The sequence below is a fragment of the Nycticebus coucang genome, chromosome 5 (assembly GCF_027406575.1).
Source record: "Nycticebus coucang isolate mNycCou1 chromosome 5, mNycCou1.pri, whole genome shotgun sequence".
Taxonomy (NCBI): Eukaryota; Metazoa; Chordata; class Mammalia; order Primates; family Lorisidae; genus Nycticebus; species Nycticebus coucang.
Window position 1 is genome coordinate 11926742 of NC_069784.1, and position 21654 is coordinate 11948395.

At 35.6% G+C, this 21654-nt stretch overlaps 1 non-coding gene across 1 annotated transcript; it reads left to right on the forward strand.

Moving 5' to 3' along the window:
• Positions 1-7102: 7102 nt before the first annotated feature.
• LOC128586870 (U6 spliceosomal RNA) lies at positions 7103-7209 on the forward strand. The gene has a single exon (XR_008380329.1). It is a non-coding gene; the product is annotated as a U6 spliceosomal RNA (small nuclear RNA).
• The last annotated feature ends 14445 nt before the right edge of the window (positions 7210-21654 follow it).

Here is a 21654-nt window from a genome sequence, read left to right on the forward strand (position 1 = left end):
CATATCAACATGAGCAGGTATGTATCTCAATGGACAGAAGGATTCTAAGCAACCAGAGGTCAATAACAGGAAATTTTCTTGAATTTATTTTGTGCAGAACAGTTAATGTTATATACTGACAGTTTATCAATATGCACTCATAAAATTCTTGTTGTGTTTAGATAAATAGGATAGTGAAAACAGATATGGTTTAATTGCTGCCAAGAAATAGTCAAAATATGTTTTTTATTTTTCATATTTTTAAAATAATTAGTAATACAATTTTAAATACATTTTACGATGGTTATTTTCTTAATAATATAATGTCATATCAAAATATAACCAAACAAAATCAGGGGATCATCAAAAAAAATCACTGGGCTTTAAAAGAGGTTATCAAGGAGGAGTATGAATTTATACTAAAATTTAGAATTTTGTATTTTCAAGAATTAAGAATCACATATTGTGCTACACTGGTCATCACAATTGCTGTTCTTTTCACAGTCTTTTTCTCATATACATATATATTTGGGTGTATATATGTATATATATATATATTTGAATTATGGACTTTAGAACACTAATCTTTTATTAGCACCTATTAAATTTTTCAGAAATACTTCACTATCAACCAGTAAAGTTTAGAAAAGTAACTGCATTAGATAGATCAATATAAAGGAGACTTAAATTATTTAAATCAAGGCCTACTTACACTTTTGAGTTATGTCAGACCTAGCTACCACATATGCCATAAGATTGCATACCACTTATAAATATTCAATTTAAACTCATTAGCTGAAAAATGAATTATTTTACAATACTTATTTTGCAGGCTTGCAATATTATAGTAAGTCATGTATGGATCATTATGAAAGATTTGAGACAGAAGGTATTAGGGGCCATTTTTTCACTTCCAAGAAACAGACTCAACAATGTCCTTTCTGGGTCACCTGTGCAAGTTTCCACTTGCTTAACTTATTGATGTTGCTGAGAGGGCTTCATTTGTTTCCACATATTTATCATTCATCACAGTATCAAGTACATAATAAATTCCTTAGAAGTAACTTTTAAATTATCATTATTGTTTATTTATGTAACTCTATTTGTAAGATGGGAATGCTTTATTAGTTGTGCATTGGGTATAATAAAATATAGAGATTTCTAGTTAAAATAAATGCATAGCTTATAAAACCAGCACACTAATTAAAGACAATTCTTACCTTAGTAAAAAATAAATAGAAGCATTTTTGTTGACCTTTTACATTTTAGATCAGGGGTCCTCAAACGTTTTAACCAGGGGGCCAGTTCACTGTCCCTGTTGGAGGGCCAGACTATAGTTTAAAAAAAAATGAAGAAATTCCTATGCACATATCTTATTTTGAAGTAAAAAAACAAAATGGGAACAAATACAGTCACATCGTTGCATGTGGCCCGTGGGCCATAATTGTGTTGTGCTTTTGAAAAACACAAATCCAATGTTTTAGATTATACATTTATAACAACAATGTAGATATCAAATGTGAGTTGTGTTGAAGTATTGTGAGGAAAAGTTTATAAATCAATGATTTATAATTCTTGAATATAGTTTCCCTCGAGCTGAATATTTATCTCTCTTATCTACATAAAAATTTTAGAACAATTTCTATCTTACCAACACAACCGAATGATGTAAAACTATTTCAGCAAAATACCATTGGTAGGCACATGAACAATATTACAACAATATTCCCATGTTCACAAATGTGTAGCAAAGATGAATTTTAAGTATATCTAGAGCACCAGTTCTACTTTTTATGAGACCATTTTATTAGCACATAAGCATATCTTATTTTTGCACATCTTGCAAACACAATTCCACCAGCAAACCTCTTGTTGACCTTGAGTCCCCTCTAGTTGTCACTTCATTTCAGTGATGCCCTTTTGGCTAAACTTTATGACAATCATATTTATTGTATTTTAGTCACATTGATTATTACATGCAGTTAACGTATGTACCACTAAGACAGAATGAATGCCAATTAAACCATGACCAAAGCTTTCATATCACATAGATTTTTTATTTTATGTATAGGTGAAGAGCTTTTTGGTTTTATTTTTATGTTGCAGTAATGAAAATTTAAACAACTATAACAAAGTTGATGAAAAACCAGGCAGTGACAGCTGCATTGGAATAGCTGCCTAGGTAGCACTAAGCATAAATGCAGTAATCTTAATATACATCCCAGTTTCAGGGATTTAAAATATGAAACAGTGCGCATGTGTTAGAACTAATGGCGTATAATGTCTGTAGTCAATGCATCTAAGAGCTGTTCTTCTATTTCCTCTTGAATCTTCTTTAGACTTTCATCTTTGCAACTCCAAACAAATATGCTTTTGTCAACTTCACCAGTGATCAGAGGTTGAAAAATCAAGTTTGCAATTCTCTGCTCTCATTTTCCTTAATCGATCAGTAATATTTGACACCTGAGATTGCGCCCTCATTCTTAAAATACCTTCCTGTCTTGGCTTCTACTTTGGGGATTCCTTATATTTCTCCCACTTTTCTAAGCATTTTGTTGTTTTGTTTGCTAGTTCCTTTCTCTTTATCTTTAAATGCCTGAGTATCTAGGGTTTGGTTTCTGGATCCGTTCTCATCTAGATTCAATCTTTGGTGCTGTGCTTTTGAAAAACTAACGCTAACTGGCAATTTCTACATAAAGGTTTTCCATTCAAACTTCTCACCCAGATTCCAAGACATCCAGTCACACATGCTTGACACGTGTTTCAATGACATTTCCTCAGCTCTTCCACCCTTAGTCTCATTTCCAGAAAAATCAGTTCCATCTTTCCAGTAGCAGATGCCAACAAAGGCTCCATTTCGCCCTTGAGTTGTCACTTCCACACTTTTCATCTAATTTATAAGGAATACGTGTTAGATCTACTTTAAAATACATTCAAAAGCTGGCCACTTCCCGTTCTCCTGCCACCGCCGCCACCCGCGCTGAAGCCTTGATCGTCTCTCGCCAGCTCTGTTACAATAGACACCAGCCGGTGGTGCCCTTCTTGCCACTGTTGGTCCTTTACAATCTTCTATGAACACAGAAGCCACAATGACTTTTATGAAATGAAGTCATATCATTCTATTCTTCTTCTTCAAGCCCTCTGATGCCTTTCTGTTCTACTCAGAATGTAATAATGCAGTGGGCACTAAGGCCCCAACAATTTTCACCACCACCATGACCACCACATCTTCACTCCTTTGTTTTTCTTTACTCATGTGTTGCCCTTGTGCTTGTGAGCACATGGCGATCTTCTTGACATCTCAGGGAAGCTCTAGCTGCAGGGCATTGCACTTGTAATTCCTTCCATATGTCATGTATGACGCTGCTGCCTTGGGTATCCATGTGAATATACTTTTTCACCTTCTTTAAGTTTTTGTCCAAAGCCCATCTTGTCACACAGCTTTAAAGATCTTTATCTCAATTAATGGAAATCCTGTCTTGCTGTCCTTGACTCTTCTTTTTTTTACCTTTCTTTTTAGATGCCTTGTTTAACCCATTAGTAAATCCCATGGGTGCCAACTTCAATAAATAATCTAAGCACTTCTCACATCTCCATGGCCACCAGGCTAGCATAAAGCAGTATCCTAACTTACCTGGATTACCATGACATTCATAATGGAAGGCCCTCCCTCTATCCTTCAGTTCTAGACATAACACAGGAGGTGAATTTGCCATAGTGTCACTGTCTGCCCTATTCCCTCGTGTAGGCTCCCCAGCTGAGTAAGTGCACAAGCCAAAATCCTGGCATTGGCTTACAATGTGGTCTTCCATTCTCTCTTAACCCTACTCCCTCTAGTTCAGTTCATGAACACACTGATTCTCAAGATTTTTATTCTCCCCTCACCCCCCAGGTATCCTCTTGGTTGACTTCTTCACATCCATGAGGTCTTTCCCCAAATTTTCCAGAGTGAAGACTCTCCCATGGACTGACCTATTTACAATTAAACCCTGGCATAGACTTTCTGTCCCCTTTCTCTGCTTCATTTTTTCTGCCTAGCATCTTTATAAGCATCATTATAACTTATGATTTTCCTTCTTGTTTTCTTTATTGTCTGTTCTACAATTATTGTCTGTTCTACAATATTCTACAATATTCTACAATTGAGTGTGAATTTAACAAGACTAGGCATTTTGGGTATGTTTTGTCCTCTATAGTTCAACTTTGCCTGGCACATAGTACCTGATAAGTATTTGGTTAATGACTAAATGAATGAATAGTATGATTTCACTTATGCACCTTCAAAAAATATATATACACATGCATGTGCATAAGGAAATGTTACATAAGAAAAGAAGGTCTGTGTAAAATCTTCTATGGATCTGTCATCTAAGATATGTTGTAGTAGTTTAGCAACTTGTAGGAACATAAGAGAATAGATTAATTTGGAAACTTTTAAAGACTTTTGACCATATGAAAAATTTATTGTTATCTAAGGTTTCAAAAGGGCTATGACGTTTTAAAGTTTTAAAAGGGCGATTGCACCTAATAACTATGATTATTTTTGTTATCTTAAGGTTTGCCTTAAAATATTCATGGAAGCACTTTTTTATGTTCTTCCTGTGTGGTAGAGGTAAGTAAAGTGTTTCCGCATCTGAAAGCTGCCGTGAAACTAATAAGGTAAACTCCATTTCTATGGATATTAAAAAAGACATGAAACAGTTTGTCAAACACAACATTTTCTCATTACATATAAAAAGAATTTCTATGCAAAATATAAAAATTTTTGGTTTTCTTTTCAAATAGAGAGCACTAAAATTTTCAATTTAAAATGCTCAATAAGTAATAGGACTATTACATCAAGCTTTCATTCCTTAAACTGACACTCAGAATTCTTTTTTTTTTTTTTTTTTTATTGTTGGGGATTCATTGAGGTTACAATAAGCCAGGTTACACTGATTGCAATTGTTAGGTAAAGTCCCTTTTGCAATCATGTCTTGCCCCCATAAAGTGTGACACACACCAAGGCCCCACCCCCCTCCCTCCTTCCCTCTTTCTGCTCCCCCCCATAACCTTAATTGTCATTAATTGTCCTCATATCAAAATTGAGTACATAGGATTCATGCTTCTCCATTCTTGTGATGCTTTACTAAGAATAATGTCTTCCACGTCCATCCAGGTTAATACGAAGGATGTAAAGTCTCCATTTTTTTTAATGGCTGAATAGTATTCCATGGTATACATATACCACAGCTTGTTAATCCATTCCTGGGTTGGTGGGCATTTAGGCTGTTTCCACATTTTGACGATTGTAAATTGAGCTGCAATAAACAGTCTAGTACAAGTGTCCTTATGATAAAAGGATTTTTTTCCTTCTGGGTAGATGCCCAGTAATGGGATTGCAGGATCAAATGGGAGGTCTAGCTTGAGTGATGATTTGTAATATGTACAAGAACAAAGAAGAGGATTAAACATTGATTCCCAATAAATTGAAAGGATTAGTGTTTTCTTTGGCATAGCAACTTGCTGAGAAACTCAAGATAGAGTAGTACATTTTAAAATGGTAATTGATGTCTTAAAAACACACAGTGTTGTAGTTTTAAAAATGAGGGCTTGTAGATGAAAGAAATTGACAAAATAGCTCCTCTCTCATACCATCTTTCAAATAGCTGAATAAGTAATGCACATTTTTTAAATGAGAATTGCTGATGTAGTGACAATGTAGTTTCTACTAAAATGAACTATTTACTTACTCTATTCAAGAAAGAACTGATTTATTGCAAAGCATTTTGAGGCTTCTGCAGAATGAAAGACAGTGGCAGCTGTTGGAATTATCTCCACATAAAAATGCATAATTTCGGAAGAAATTACCTACCTGTACAAGGGCTTTACTCTCTTATTTGGTAGAAAGCAACAGTATATATAGTCTTGAGTTAGAATTATTTGGACTATCAAATCATAGTCCATTCTATAAGTTATTTTATAAATTAATGGAGTCTTACAGTGAAGCCAGTTGAATTGGTGGGTATTATGACGTGGTTTTCTTTAGTTTTCCTGGGTTTGCTAGAGATGAGAAACTATTGTGCAGTTTCTGGTTATCAAGAATTGGAATTTTTGAGAAAAATTATGTTGTTTTAGGTTTGCAGAAGGCTAAGAAGGTACATGTACTTTATTGAAGATGAAGGCCTTGATTTGAGTCCCAGCCTTGCCATTCCATATGTGCCTGGTCTTGGACAAGTTATTTATCATGCCTGAACTTCAGTTTTCTCATTTAAATACATAAGATAACCAGGCTTACTTCCAAGGGTCTTTAAAGAACTCAGACAAAAACTCTATATAAAAAGCAAAGTGTTTATTCTCATATGAATTACTATAATAAGAGAAGGTGATTAGAAATATGTAAGATAATTGAGTAAATTATTCATGAAGTAAAGACATAATGAGTTCAGAGTAATGGTTCATGTGCCATTGGCTTGCATGGTGATAATTATCATTGAGAACTTAAAGGATATTTTTAGAGACTCAGAGAGGTACAATTGGTTTTTTGAACTTAGATGCCTGGGGTTATGTCTAGACTATGTCAAGCATTCAGATGGAAATTGAAAAAGAGATAGTTTTGGTGTTTTTCTTTTTTTCTTCTCTTGGCTTAGGACATTTTAAAGATTCCACCAATTTCTGTTGCTTCTTTAACTGGTACCAGTCAACCATTTGAAGTGAATTTTTCACTTAGACTGGTTGATTTTCTGGCCCATTAAGACAGCTGATTCAATTCAAATGAGTTTTGATAGCTTAATCCCCCATGCACACTGATTTTCCTACCACACGGCAGCAGGCCACGGCTACAGGTAATCTGTCATGTAACTTTTATAACCATTTGATATTTCTATGACTTTTAATGTAGAGATTGGTGTTTAGAATGTAAGTACTCGGATTGCATCATTTATTCAGATGCTGAAGAGATGAAAAGGACAGCTAGAAAGCTAACAAACTTAGCGCTTTCTGCTTTTCATGAAGACACATTTCTGTTCAGGAAACACTGGCTCAAATTTTACTGCTAGGCTCAATTCCTAGAAAGTGAAGGTATAGAGCTCTAAAGCTGGTTTATAGCACTTCTGGTTTTGAAAAGTTATTTTTTTTTTTTTTTGTGCTCGCTCCGGCAGCACATATACTAAAATTGGAACGATACAGAGAAGATTAGCATGGCCCCTGCGCAAGGATGACACGCAAATTCGTGAAGCGTTCCATATTTTAAAAAAAAAAAAAAAAAAAGAAAAGTTAAAGTTATTTTTTTTAGCTTTACTGAATTGAAGAAGCCAAGAGAGGCCGTAGGATAGATAGATAAACATACTGATTTGTTGATTCCAACAAGTATGTCCAGAAAAATCATATTAAACAATTTACAAAACCTACTAGCATTGCTGCGGTTTTGTAGATCATAGTAAAGAGTTGTATTTTGGCTCACTACCGGTTGCACAGTGGTTACGACGCCAGCCACATACACTGAGGGTGGCGGGTTCGAGCCTGGCTGGAGCCAGCTAAACAAATGCAACAACAACAAAAAAAAAGAGCTGGGCATTGTGGTAGGCGCCTGTAGTCCCAGCTACTTGGGAGGCTGGGACAAGAAAATTGCTCAAACCCAAGAGTTTGAGGTTGCTGTGAGCTATGATGCCACAGCACTCTACCAAGGGCGACATAGTAAAACTCTGTCTCAAAAAAAAAAAAAAAGTTGTATTTTATGCTAAGTGCTTAAGGAAATGATAAGTAGGAGACTAATATGACCTTAATTACATTTTTAGAAGATGACTCTGGCTATTGTGTGGCAGATGGGTGGCAAAGGGATTAAGTCTTTGGTTTGGTCAAAGGGAAGCACTGAGAAGAGGGAGGGCCTTCTACACTAGCCCTGACCCATAGCCCTCTTTCTTGGGCTATGTTCAGCACTGGCTCCATTTACTCCATAGCTTGGGCTCTGACAGGGTCTCCAACTTGGGCCTTGAATCTACTAACACTATCTTAAACCTTTGTCATTTCAGCTTGAAGGCAGTAGCATCTGCTCTTTTCCTTGGGTTCTCAGATTTTTTCATTGAATATTTAACAAGTTTATTGGCTTAAAATTCCTTCTGTTCGAAGTATTTAAAATGGCTTATTTTTCTCTGCTTTCCCAGTCTGGTAAAGAGAATATATGTATTAAAGATTGCAGAATTCTGACTCGCATTTGCTATGGAATGGCAGAGACTGACTAGAGCAGAGGCAGCTATAGCTAGACGCACACAGATAATAGGAATACTACAGGGCTATTTTAGGGAGCAAATGTTCAGAGCAATTTTGCTATAACATCTGCATTACTATGGATTATCAAATATACAGAAATAAGAACTTGCAAACTTATTTTTACTTTCTCATTGATTTTTAAGACTTCTTTCTTTTATAACTACAATTTTCGTATTATCTATGATTCTTTACTGGTAATAGCTTTAACAGAACTTTAGCACTATTGTTGTACATATATTGGATATTTCCCCTAACAGTCTTAATAAAAGTCTGTTACCCTTTACTGAGTTCTCGTCCTTAAGGAAACTTCTGTGTTTCTCTTCTTATCTGAGTTGGAGCTTATGTTTTTGTTCTCCCCATTGTTAGTTCCCTCTGAACATACAAAACTGAACTGCCTTGCTATTCTCCCTTTCCTGATGATTTTTCCTTGACTCTAGACCACATTTGTCTCAGTACAATAGCAACTAACCTTTATTCCATACTTGTGGCTAACTCAACCTTGCCCTTGAGTCCAATTAATAATGAAATAATGAAATATATTCCCTAATTTCTACACCCCAGGCATTTGCTCCTAGCTTGAGCAACTTTGCCGACAGAACTTTGGAACAGAGATATATTCTTCTATGATTTGTGAATTTTGAGAACTTTTTTTATTTTTAATTTGGTTCTTGCCACACATCATAGTATTTATTGAATACAAGTGAGATAGTAGATACTCTCAGGGTAGAGCTAGAACCTATTATAATGATGTACAGGAAAATAAACTTCAGTAAACACCTTAACACAAGAGAGAAGGAGCTGACTCAAGATAGTGGATTCTGTAGCCCTGCGGTCTGGGTAAAGGTCAGTAGGATGGCTGCTTGGTGCATGCATTGTAGAGAAGAATTACCTGCCAGGAGAGGGTCAGTAGAACATTATGATTAAGACCACAGCTGCGAGAGATAGGAGGAGAGAGAGAGCGTGTGCACTATATTTAAGTCCAAATTAAAATGTTTACTGGTCATGTGATCTTTAGCTAAATATTTGACACCCCTAAGCCTTAAATTCCTCCATTGTAAAATGAGGATAATGACCTTGGAGGATGTTGTGAGGATTAAACAAAATTCAATAAAAGACTATATGTTAAATGATAATAGTAACTACTACAGAGTTAGCTCTGAGAAGTCAGGAGAAGTTGTTATTACCTTATTGTTATTAGTCAGTCTAATTGTCTCATTTTATACATCCTCCCAATTACAAAGGTCTGTGATTACATGATTCCATTAAAACAATGACTTGCTCTAAACTCAAAATTGTATTTTAAGACATGGAAAAGTAAATGCAGAGGTGTTTAACCATTACAAATAAAGTTAGGAGGAATTCTGTCCCCCTCTGTGGTGTGTTCAAGATGCAGCCCTCTTACCTATAGGCAGATCTCAGTTCAGGTCTACTGAGGTGGACCCTAAATACCCCTTAGGGTTTTACCAATTAACATGTAGGACCAAGGAGGAGGAAGAACAATCTCTTTTCATGATTTTATCCCTTAGTGTTTATCCAATAAACATTAGAAATTTGGAAGTATAGTTTCAATATACTCTTTTATAGCATATCGAAAGGTAGACATGAGAAATTAATAAAGTTAATTCTATTTAATTTACTTGCCTTAAATATAACGCCATACACTAAGAATTTTATAAACAATATGTGATTTATCCTCCCAGCCACATTATAAAATACATATCATCCTCATTTACAGAAGAATAACCTGCTGTTTAGGAAGGCTAATCAAATTGCCCAATGTCCAATATCTTAATAAATAAATGGAATCAAATGAATTCACTTCTTATCCATTCAATCTAGGCTTGCATTTACTACCTTCGTATTTCTATCTGAAGAATTCTTGTAAATTAGTAGTCTACATTTTATAGATAAAAGGCTATTTCAAGGAGCTGAGAACTGTCTTTTTACTGCTACTTCACAACTTAGAAGTACATACTTGTTCTGACTTTTAGTAATAGAATGCATCTTCTAACTCCAAAAATGTTTAGAGCAAACAAAGTGTGAAATGGATGCTTAGCACTGATTTCTTGCACAAGGCTTTTCTTAGATAACAGGGTCCCTCCACCATTCACTCTCTCCCTCCGGCCCCCCAGCCCAGTTCACTTTCTGTATCTTGGCTACAGGTTAAAGATGCTTGAAAGCTCAGGAATTTCAACCCCAATACAGGCATTCATGTAAATTATTTCCTGATTTCTTATGTTTTTTGAAAATTTTAGAATAGTTTAAGAGTTACAGAAAAGTTGCGAAGAGAGTACAGAAAGTCACGATATATCCCACACCTAGTTTTTTTCAGTTACAATCTTACTTTATTATCACATAGTTTTCAAGACTAACAAATCAATAATGATTCATTATCATTAACTAAAGTTCACCCTTCAGTCAGGTTTCTTCCGTTTTAGCCAAATGTCCTTTTATCCATCTGGGGCCCACATTACATTTATGAGCCCAACTATTAATGTCTCCCTGCTTTAGACGTTTCTCGACCTCTCAGAATTTCCTTGTTTCTAACAACCTGCAAAATTAGGGGGAACACTGGCCAAGTGTTTTTTTTGTAGACTGTTCCTCCACTCGGGTTTATGTGATGCTTTTTTTCATTCCTAGACTGAGTTATAGGTTATGGGAGGAAGCCCACAGAGGAGAAGTGCCCTTGTTATTGCACTGCATGGAGGGTGCCTGCTATTGATGACGTAGCATGGTTGATGTTGGACATGACCACCTGGCTGAGGTAGTGTTTGCAAAGTGTCTGCACACAGAAATACTATTTTTTCCCTCTTCCATACATAGTATACACTTTTGAAGTAAGTCACTATGTGTAGCCCACACTTCAGGAAATCTTCAGCATGGAAGATTTCTCTATTCATGACTTAAACTTTTAACATTCACACTTCCTAAAAAATATGTTTTTAAGGTTGAATGTTGCCCACAAATATTAGGTGTGACACATGCATGAACTCCCCCCAGACAACATGCCACACACGTCATTATGACTATCACTACGGTCACCTTCGGAGGACTCCCCTGGGCCAACAAGGTATGTAGACTTTTTCTAGAGTGAGTTGGTGAACTTCATTGTCACAACTCTTATATGGAGTAACAACCCAAAACTCACAGCATTTTACACAAAAAGATACGCAGAATAATTCTCAAGGTACCTTATCAATACCAGCGATAGAAAGCTACAATCACCAGAGCGGGCTGTGACAATTGATGTCAGCAAATTTTCACAGAGCACCAAATTTTCGGGAATGGATCGCCAAAGTAAGAGGCACAATGTCAATTTCTACTGGTCTCCCGGAAGAGACTACATAGCCATGCAAAAATTGTACCCTGGTAAGTATTGAAAGGTTGATTTCCAGAATTATCCGATGAGAAATGACACGTGACTCCATTATAAATACTGATATCTCACCATGGGGAAGCTGATTCTTAAATCTATCTGGGGTACAGAGTTCTCTAAATGAATATTATTTTTAGTAAAGGTTGGGAAACCTCAGCAATTATCTCTAAGCTGTCTACCTGTCCAATACCAGACACAGACTGAGGTCCTGTGTATACACACACACACACACACACACTCAACCCAGTGTTTGCAGCAAAATGTTTTTCATATAGACATTTTTTGGGGGAGAAGAGTAAAAAGATAAACTTTCAGACTATAGACACTAATGTTATTAATAGATATGTTTGTTTTTTTGTGGTTTCACATGAATTTATTCTTTCCAAATTAAGTTTTATAAGAAAATAAATGTAACATTGAAGTTTTGCCGTATACGGACCAGTTTATATAGAGAGAGCTTTTCAATATCTGCCACACCTGATTTCTGGGTTTTAGGTCTGACCAATTTCCTTGACCTAAATGCTTTTTATGGCTCTGAGCAAAATAACTTTTATCTTTCAGAACTGATCTCAAGCATTCTTTTTTCTCTGAAGTCTTCTCATGCCCTTTTAAAAAGTGGATTTGACTGAGTCTATTCGCTATACTCCAAACAGTGTGAATATTTCATCACTGCACAGGTGACATGTTCCTATTTTAAATGTTCCTATTTTAAATGTCCCACTTCTGTTTCAGTTTATGACATGCCTGATTATGAGATCCTGTGTCTATTGTGGCCTTTCTGGGACAAAGGAAATGCTCGATAAACATTTATAAAATGAAAAAAAAAAAAGTGACAAAAATGCTAATGCAATCCTTAAGATTTATTTTTATTTAGCTATGTTTAATTAAATTATAACTATGTACATAAATACATTTATGGGGTATAAAGTGCTGATTTTATATACAATTTGGAGCGCTTACATCAAACTGGTTGACACAGCCTTCATCTCACTTACTTAATTGCTATATCAAGACATTTATACTCTACTCTTAATAGATTTGACATGTACCCTTGCAATGGGCACCATAGGTGTGGTCCCACCGATTACCCTCCCTCCACCCGCCCTCCCTCCTCCCTCCCCTCAGCCTCTTCTTCCCTCCTTCATTCTGGGCTACAGTTGTGTTTTTATTATTCGTATGAAAGTGCGGGTGATTATAAAGTGGTTTCATAATAGTACTGAGTACCTTGGTTACTTTTCCTTCCATTCTTGAGATACTTTACTAAAATTTTCATCAAGATCTCCCTATAACTAGTTAGGCAGCACCTGCTTTCACAATTTTATTCCTTATAAGATGTATCACTATGTAGAATGATTTTTATGAATACAAATTCACATGCAACAACACCGAAAGTAGTTTTCTTTAAAATGAATAACGACCAAGTTGTTATACTATGTTTCTAGCTATTTATGAATTACGTTATCAAAGTAGGAAAAACAAATTTTCTCTGTGCGTCCAAGCTGCTTTCTCTAAACTGTGGAGTGAGGATTAATATGTGCTACGATGCTCGAATCTGGTGCAGCTAGCACAGCTGAAAATGTTATTCGTACTCATAGAAATATCTAATCCCCACGAATCTCACTGGGCTATTTGCCTCAATGATTTACTTTACTAGTGAATTACAGATTGATTTTCAGTCATATTAAAGGTATTTCTGTTAAAATGTTGATTTTAGCTCCCCCAATGTCATCTTATCCTCATATTTTAGCACTTACTGAAAAGAAATATCTAAAGAAGATTCTCGCTGAACCACCCTTTAATCTTTATGCCTATTAATTCTGTATCTTACTGCTATTGTATTCCTAAAGAAATGTACAATCTATTTCTCTACGTTTAATTTAGCAATTGAACACATTACCAATTATCCCTCAGTGTTTTCTGATAAAGTGCCTAAAATAAATATAGCCCAGTGTGAGAATACCATTGATTTATGTAATTTCATGTTAATAGTTTTCAGAGCATTCCCCATGCTCAACTTAATACCTGCAAATGTTCTTTTTTCTTCCTTCCTTCCTTCCTTCCTTCCTTCCTTCCTTCCTTCCTTCCTTCCTTCCTTCCTCCCTCCCTCCCTCCCTCCCTACTTTGTAGAGTGCTGTGGTATCACAGTTCACAGCAACATCAAATTCTTGGGTGTAAGTGATTCTGTTGCCTCAGCCTCCCAAGTAGCTGGGACTACGGGCACCCACCATAATGCCCAGCTATTTTTTGTTGCAGTTGTCATTGTTGTTTAGCAGGCCTGGGCTGGGTTTGAACCCGCCTGCCTCGGTGCATGTGGCCTGCACCTTAACCACTGAGTTACGGGTGCTGAGCCAACTATTGGCTACTTTCAACGCTCTTCCACATTGAGCAGCTTTCTCACTGAACAGTCCACAACAACCTCTGAATGTCTTCCAAGAGGTTCAAGCTAGTTCAGAACCCATTGGTGTGCATGAAAAGTTTAAATTATGTTTTCCAATATGCATTTATTTGCACTAAATCTAATCTGTCTTCACATTGTCCAATCAGCCAATTTAATTAGATCTTTCTTGATTTCCTCATAATTCTGCATGTTTTTTTCACCAAATTAAATATATTTGAGTGATCAGTAGAAGTTTAACATCTCACAATCTACTGTGTTCTTCAGATCACTGATACAGTTAAACAGACAGCCTGCTATCGGCATTTTGAGCATTTTGCCATGAAGTTGGTTCCTCTGGAGAAATACACACTCTTAATTTCTTAATAACTTAGTCCATATTTATCCCTAACAAAGCAGACTATTCTAATTGTACCAGATGTATGTGAATTTCAAATTTATTTCTGAAAATATATTTTAAAAGTTTAAACATTTGGGATTATCGTAAGAGTGCTGTGTTGGGAGAAGTTATAGGATTAAAAGAAGAATGAATGAGTTCTAGGATTTCCCTCATTCCACAGTACTTCGGTACTGAGGGAGAGAGCAGGAAATGAAGACTTCTAGAATACTTGGAGTAGCCACTGCCGTAGATGGTTAGCGTTGCCCTGTATATTATCTGTGCACAAACTTTAAACACTGAAAACAACTTTGTCATCCCCCGATCACAAATGGGAAAACTGAAGTTCAGAGAGGTAGATTCAAGTGCAGGAGATGCAGAGTTAAAACCACCTAGATAGCCTCCAAAGTCATTTTAATAGTCATTAAATGTATGCCAGGCCTTCTCTTATTTTCAACTCTTTTTGATAAATTTTATATGCTCCTTATACATACACAAAATTAGTGTGTTTAACCATTTTATGATTTTCCGTGTGGCATTATACTGAATTTTTCTGAGTATTTATTTCTGGAAAGTATTTGCCGATAGATTTATATTTGGTAGGTACCATAAGTTGTTTCCTCACACTATTCACTATATTAACAGATACCATATTTTTGAGATGAGAGTCCTTGTAGATTTATGTGAAATCAAAATAATGTATTTAATAATAATTACTATTTATGTACTAAACTGTCAGATAGAACTCTTTTGGTTGGAAGTGAAGGAAAAACAAATTAAAACTGCTTAACAACAAAAGCATTCTAGCTGGCTTATGCAAATAACAAGGAGGGTTTAACCCAGAGGCTCAAATGAAGTCGCTAGAACCCTTCTCTCTCTATCTTTTGGTTCAGCTCTCTTACCACATTGGTTTCATGTCTGTGTGCCAGGTGACAGAAAAGTGGCTACGAGCAGGAATACGTCTGTGCTTCCAAGCCCCGTGATAGAAAGTGGAATGTCTCTTCCCTGAGCCGGAACAAAAGAGTCATTTTAATCTGTTTTATCAGATTAATGATAAAGGGTCATTAAAGGTCATATGTCCAACTCTCAACATTTTCTATGACTAAGGGAAGAATAATCTAAATCGTGCCTCAATGACAACTCAGCAGCTGTTGGTGCAGTTAGAAATAACTATACCAGAGACAAGGAACCAGTTAGAATCAACTGAACCAAGAGTGAAGGACCCTGGAATTAGTTTGCTTTAAATGAAGACAAACCCTCTTGGGAGAGGTTCCTTTCTTCATCCGTGGCCAGTGCATACTCTTGTCCAGTAAAATGCCCAACAAATAGTATTACTTAATAATTTGTGAATAGATTAAGAATTTCACCCATAATGCATGCATCTCACATAAAACCAAGTTAATACGATATTTTGGCAGGCTAATTCTTAGTTTCTGTTTAGGTATTTGCAATCATTCTTTTTCCCAAGGTGTCTTAAACAAGTTTTCAGTAGGTATATGGAATGGTTGTTAATGAGGCATTTTCCAAGCAAATTTGCCAATTATATAGAAACAAGGTGAATTTTAAGGTAATTTAAATACCCTAGCAGAGGTTTCCAATCTGAGACCCACAGGCTACATGCTCATTTTGTGAGGAATATTTTGTTGTTTGTCTGTGGGGTCAGATATCACAAAAAGTATACACTGGACTTATTTTTTTTTTCTAATTATCTTTTGTTAAGTGTTATGTATTTATTGTGTGGTCCAAGACAACTCTTATTCTTTTGATCTGCAGCAGAAAAGAAAAAAGGTTGGCTGCCCCTGTTTACAGTCTGTTTAGTTAGATCAGAATTTTGGATTACAAATAGTTTTAATCTTTGCATTCTTTTTGTTTCTTACATATATATTTAAGGAACTAGATTGTAATTTTAGTAAAGAATATGACAATCAAATGAATAAACAGTAGAGGAAAATTAGTATGAGGAAACATACAGTTACAGAAGCATAGCTAAAGTAGTCAAAAAAGCTAGAAAATTTAGCATGATAAAAATGGCTGGAAGATGAAAATTAACAAAAGTTAACTTTCATTTTGGTAATTGTGAAAAATATACTACTTAAAAGATTTTTTCAATTGTTAAAAATGTATTTCCATAGTTTATAAACCAGAAGAGTACCTTTAAGGCTTATTTATTAAAAATCAAAATTAAATCAAAACACACCCAACAGCGAAGAAATAAAGTATAATCAATACTTTATAGATGCTCAGAACACAAAATAAGGTTAGTTCTATTGCCATTATTCAGGTATACTGAATCTCATAGACGTTCAATGGTCTGTTCTAACCATAACATGTATATGGGCAATCATTATTCTCAAATTGTATTAATAACTCCCTCGATTATTTTTCTGTTGTATGCTAAAATTTTATTGTTTAGTGGAGTACTTCTTGGACTTTAAATAAGGAGGATTATAATATATTTATTTTTCATTACTTGGTTCTTTCACCAGCGTTTTTTCCTGGGATTCATTCATGTAGATGTGGTTGCAGTTCACACATTGAGATATTCCTTTTTTTTCATTGAGATATTCCTTTAAAGCACTTTATTTATTAATGTGCATGATTTTATTTATTTATTCTTTAATTTATATTTCTTGTGTGTTTGGTTTGTCTTTTTCTATAATTTTGAGTGGCAGTTTACAACCTTTGTTTAAGGTGCTGCACTCACCACTCTAAGTTAGTGAACTTTGTGGAGATGCACGTCCCAGTGGTTATATCAGCCAAGTTCTACGGGAAGTTCAAAAGCTCAGCTAGGATTTGGAAAAGGTCCTTAGTAAATATCAAATTATAGAGGTGTGAGCAGAGTTAAGGGTACAAACATGGGGTGTTGAGTCACTAAGTAACTAGAAATAAAGAGAAGCCATTAGTAGCCCTGGGCCTAGAGATTCCTAGGAAATGCAGTTCTCAGAGTTGGCTGAAGGGCTGGAGCTCTGAGCAATGGGTAGTTGACAAAAGCCATGGCCCAAGGAAGCAACCAATGACCAGAACAGCTAAAGAAGGGTGAAAATGGGAGGGAAAATACTTGGCCCTTTTTCCCCTTGCTTTGATTCCTACTATTAAATCGATTGAGGTTCATTTCCTGTTTCCTTTTATTTTCCATTAGCTTGGATATTATACTATTGAATTTTCCTTTTTTCTTATTCCTTTGTTCTTCCTTCTTCCCTCTCTTTTCCTTCCCTCCCTCCTTCCCTTTTTTCTTTCCTTCCCTCCCTCCCTTCTTCCTGCCCTTCTTCCTTCCCTCCCTCCTTCTTTCCCTCCTTCCTTCTTTCCCTCCCTCCTTCTTTCCTTCTTTTCTTTCTGAACATAGTTTAGAAATTTAACATGTATATAGTATTTGATTTCCTCCCATTTCATGAAAGAAATCTTAGGATCCTATTTAGCTTTAAAACAATAACTGAATTCAACATGTCTGTTTGTATTTATGATATTTTTGTAATTTCCTCAATGCAACCAATGGAAATATAGTGATGACTGCTTATGAATTTTATTATTCTCTTTCTTGAAAACTAATAAATAGGCCTTCTTAACTCAACATTTTGAGGTTTACTGTTTCTCTTTCTTGTACACCCTCAAACCCTAAACTTTCTATCCTTTAGAAAATAATCCCATTTTTCAACAGGAATATGAAGTTGGAGCTTTCCAGTAGGAGGAAAGGAACATCCAACATTCAGTTGATGTGCTGTGTTGTCACAGAAGACCTTTCCTTATTTGTCGACAAAACAAACTCAACTAGAACCCATGTTTTTCCGTCTTATGGTGCAGTTCTCTGTCACGTAGGCATAACTATTAGGTATGACTCTAGGGCAGCTACTAGAGACACTTCTCTCTTATCTGTTCTTGGTAACAAAATATTATGAGATTGAAGAAATATAAGACAACTCCTTGTATCCCTGTATTTTTTCCCAGGTGGATGGTTTACTCCACCATCATTCTTCACTTCTGTCTTATCTACCAAGATTCATGGCTACTGCTACATATTATCTGATGACACCAGTCCTATAATGGGTCTCTTTGATAGGTCTAGAAATATTGTGATAAAATGGCATCACCTTTATACTTGCTCATGTTTTCCTAATATTACTTGCAGAAATTTTGTATTCCCAACTTAGAATTTTCTCTCTAGATTCTGAGTCTTTATCATCATTATTACAAAACTAATATGTTTACATTATACTGTGATTAAAATAAATTTTCATAGATAAAATTTTGATGTTCACAAACACTCAGAAATACAAAATAAGGTTAGTGCTATTGCCATTATTCAGGTATATTTAATCTCATAGTTGACAACTACCTAGATTGAGTGTAGCAGATTGTACATCCTGGAGCCTAGACTAGAATGTAGTTCATGAAACAGACAAGATATAATACCAAATAAATATAAAATATTACAAAATACATTTCTTTCCACTGCAACATTCTGCCTTAACCTGTTTATATATCTAGCCAAGGTTTTATTCTCCCTTTTTTGTTCTTTATTTTATTTTTATATTCTCCCTTTTAAAGCAGACACTAGTCTAGCTTTTTGCTTGCTAATTACCATGCCTGTCACTGAGTACTTGGAATCATTGTACATAATTTTTCATATCCCCAACATATATCTACCAGAACATTTAACCACTCCTTTATTATTGAATATAAGGTAATGCCCCATTTTTTGTTCCCACAAATAACATAGTCATGAAATTCTTTGAACATAAATCTTTGCTTAGGAAAAATTATGTTAGAGGGAATTGCTGGGTTAAAGAGTATGAACATTTTAAAGGTTTTTGAAACATAATGCTAAATTGCTTTCCAGAAAGGTTGTACCAATTTATGTTCCTGCCAACAGTGAATGAGCTTGGACATTTTAATTTGCTTGGGGTGGAGTTGGTACTGGGAATTAATAATACATATTTTTATAGCACTTTGAGGGAATTTTTACTCCCTCATCTCCCTGTTGTCCCCATACAACATAACTTTCGTTGTTGTTGTTGTTGTTGTTGTTGCTGTTGTTGTTTATTTTATGATAAGGGAAGTATTGAATCCAGTGCTTCTAATTCAAAACAACAAAGAGCTTTACTGTGTATCTCATAGATTACCTAAAGGAGAAAAAATCAAATAAAAGGCAAGATACCAGATTTATCACATGTTTACCTAAAACTGGGACTGTATTTTACTGAGTGTTATTTGAAGCTTCTCTCCTGTTTGGCCCCGAGTCTACTTTTTTGCTAGACATAGCATGCATGTGAGAGATTCCATCAAATTTTTGCTTAGACTGGGGCTGGACCTTTAGTACCCACCACCCCTCACTGACTTTCTGCATCAGCACAGAAAGTGGAAAACATGCCAAAAAAGCAGTTTTGGCTAAAAATATACACCTTGTTTTGGTAGCATAGTAAAGGACATGGTGGTTAACTTAAAAGGCTGTCACTAGAATCCCCTTTACAATCATTTTAATACACCTAGGTTATTTCTGTTTGTGAAAGTGTTGACTGGGGACAACCAGCATTCTAATTAATTAGAATGATTGGCTACAAATTCTTGGACAGTACTGGGTATTGACTGAATTAGAATATCAGAGAAAGCAGTGCCAGAATTAAATTTTATTTATTTATTTGAGACAGAGTCTCACCCTGTTGCCCTGGATAGAGAGCTATGGTGTCATCATACCTCACAGCAACCCCTAAGTCTTGTGCTCAAGCCATCCTCCTGTCTAAGCTGCCCCAGTAGTGGGGGGTACAGATGCTAGCCACTATGCTTCATTTGTTGTTTTTTTTTTTTTCTATTTTTAATAGAGACAGGTCTCACTCTTACTCAGGCTGGTCTCAACTTCCCTAGGCCTGCCAGAGTACTAGGATTACATGCATGAACCTCAAGAATTAAATATTAGTAAGCTCCACTTCTCAGAGTTTAATGTACATACTAATTGCAGGTTAGGAGTCAATATTTCTGGTATGGAATTTTCTAATAGTTTCTCAGATAAGGCTGATTATTGGGCCATAAGTTATAATTTAAATAGCAAAGCACAAGAGTTTGAGAACCACAGTTTTAAACCATTATCTATTTTCATCTTAAATTTCTTATATATTATTAGTCATTCGGGAGGAATTAAAATCAAAACAGGTGATTCTGTGAGTTAAACTTGAGTAGGGATGCCACTGGCAAGAGACCAGTAAGTCACGGGACCATCTTTGAAGGCACCCAAACATGGGGCAAAATTTGTATAAACTAGGGAAAAAGAAAAATGGTAGGAAACTTGGCTTGTGCTATAATCAAAACAGGCCTGAAATTCTTAAAACTTACTCAAGGTCATTTTCCTACACACTCTTCACCCCACATATCCAAAGCTCCCTCTCGTTTGGTTTTACTGCCTCCCAGTTTTCTTTTTTCCTGCTTTGCGATGCATGTTTCCCTTTGCTCTGGATGGCAGAGTGAAATTTACATTGTATTATGAGGCAAACTCCGGTCCTGGCTAAACATACTCCCTAGATTCTCCTGTTACCAGAGTTGACACAGTTTACTAGACTCCTTTTCCTTTCTTCCTTTGATTAAGTAATCCTACCTAAAATTTTACCAAGTAATTAGGTACATCATTTTATGTTCAAATACCAGTTGGGCTGTATTACTTAAATGAAGTGTGATTTTTGAGTTCACTGCAATTCAAATTTTTGAGAGAAATAAGATCTCTCAAGGATTTTATGAAGGATAAGTTATTATCCATTCCTTTAGGTGAGAATGTCCTAAAAGTTCCTAAATATTCCAAGGACCTCTGTTCTGTGAGATACTCTGAATAAAGTGGGCTTTTAAACAGATTATGTGGGAAGCCTGGGGGCGTATCCCATGGCTTTCCTGGAATATCTGTGGGTACATTAGTGCACAAAGGCCCTGAGAATTCAGCAACCAACAAGACAGAAATTATTTTTTAGAACTTATCAGTGCCACGCAAGTATTAGAAAACCTTTTTTGGTATTAAGTGGGATCATCAGAAATCTGGACATTTGTTCTACGTCAAACATTACTCACCAGGCCCTACTCTAACCCTTTTCTCAGTAAAACAAAAAGGAAAGTACAATTCTTATCCTAAATCCATAAGTAAGGAAACTAAAGTATGTAGATGTTAATTCGTTTTCTCAACAGGTGGGAAAACAGGTTGTCAGAATTCAGAACTTGTGAAATCAAATGAAATATTTAGGTTTATTTTACTTGCTTGTTATCTGCTTGGATGCATCAGACTGTTTTGTGGTGTTGTATGTTTTAAATGGT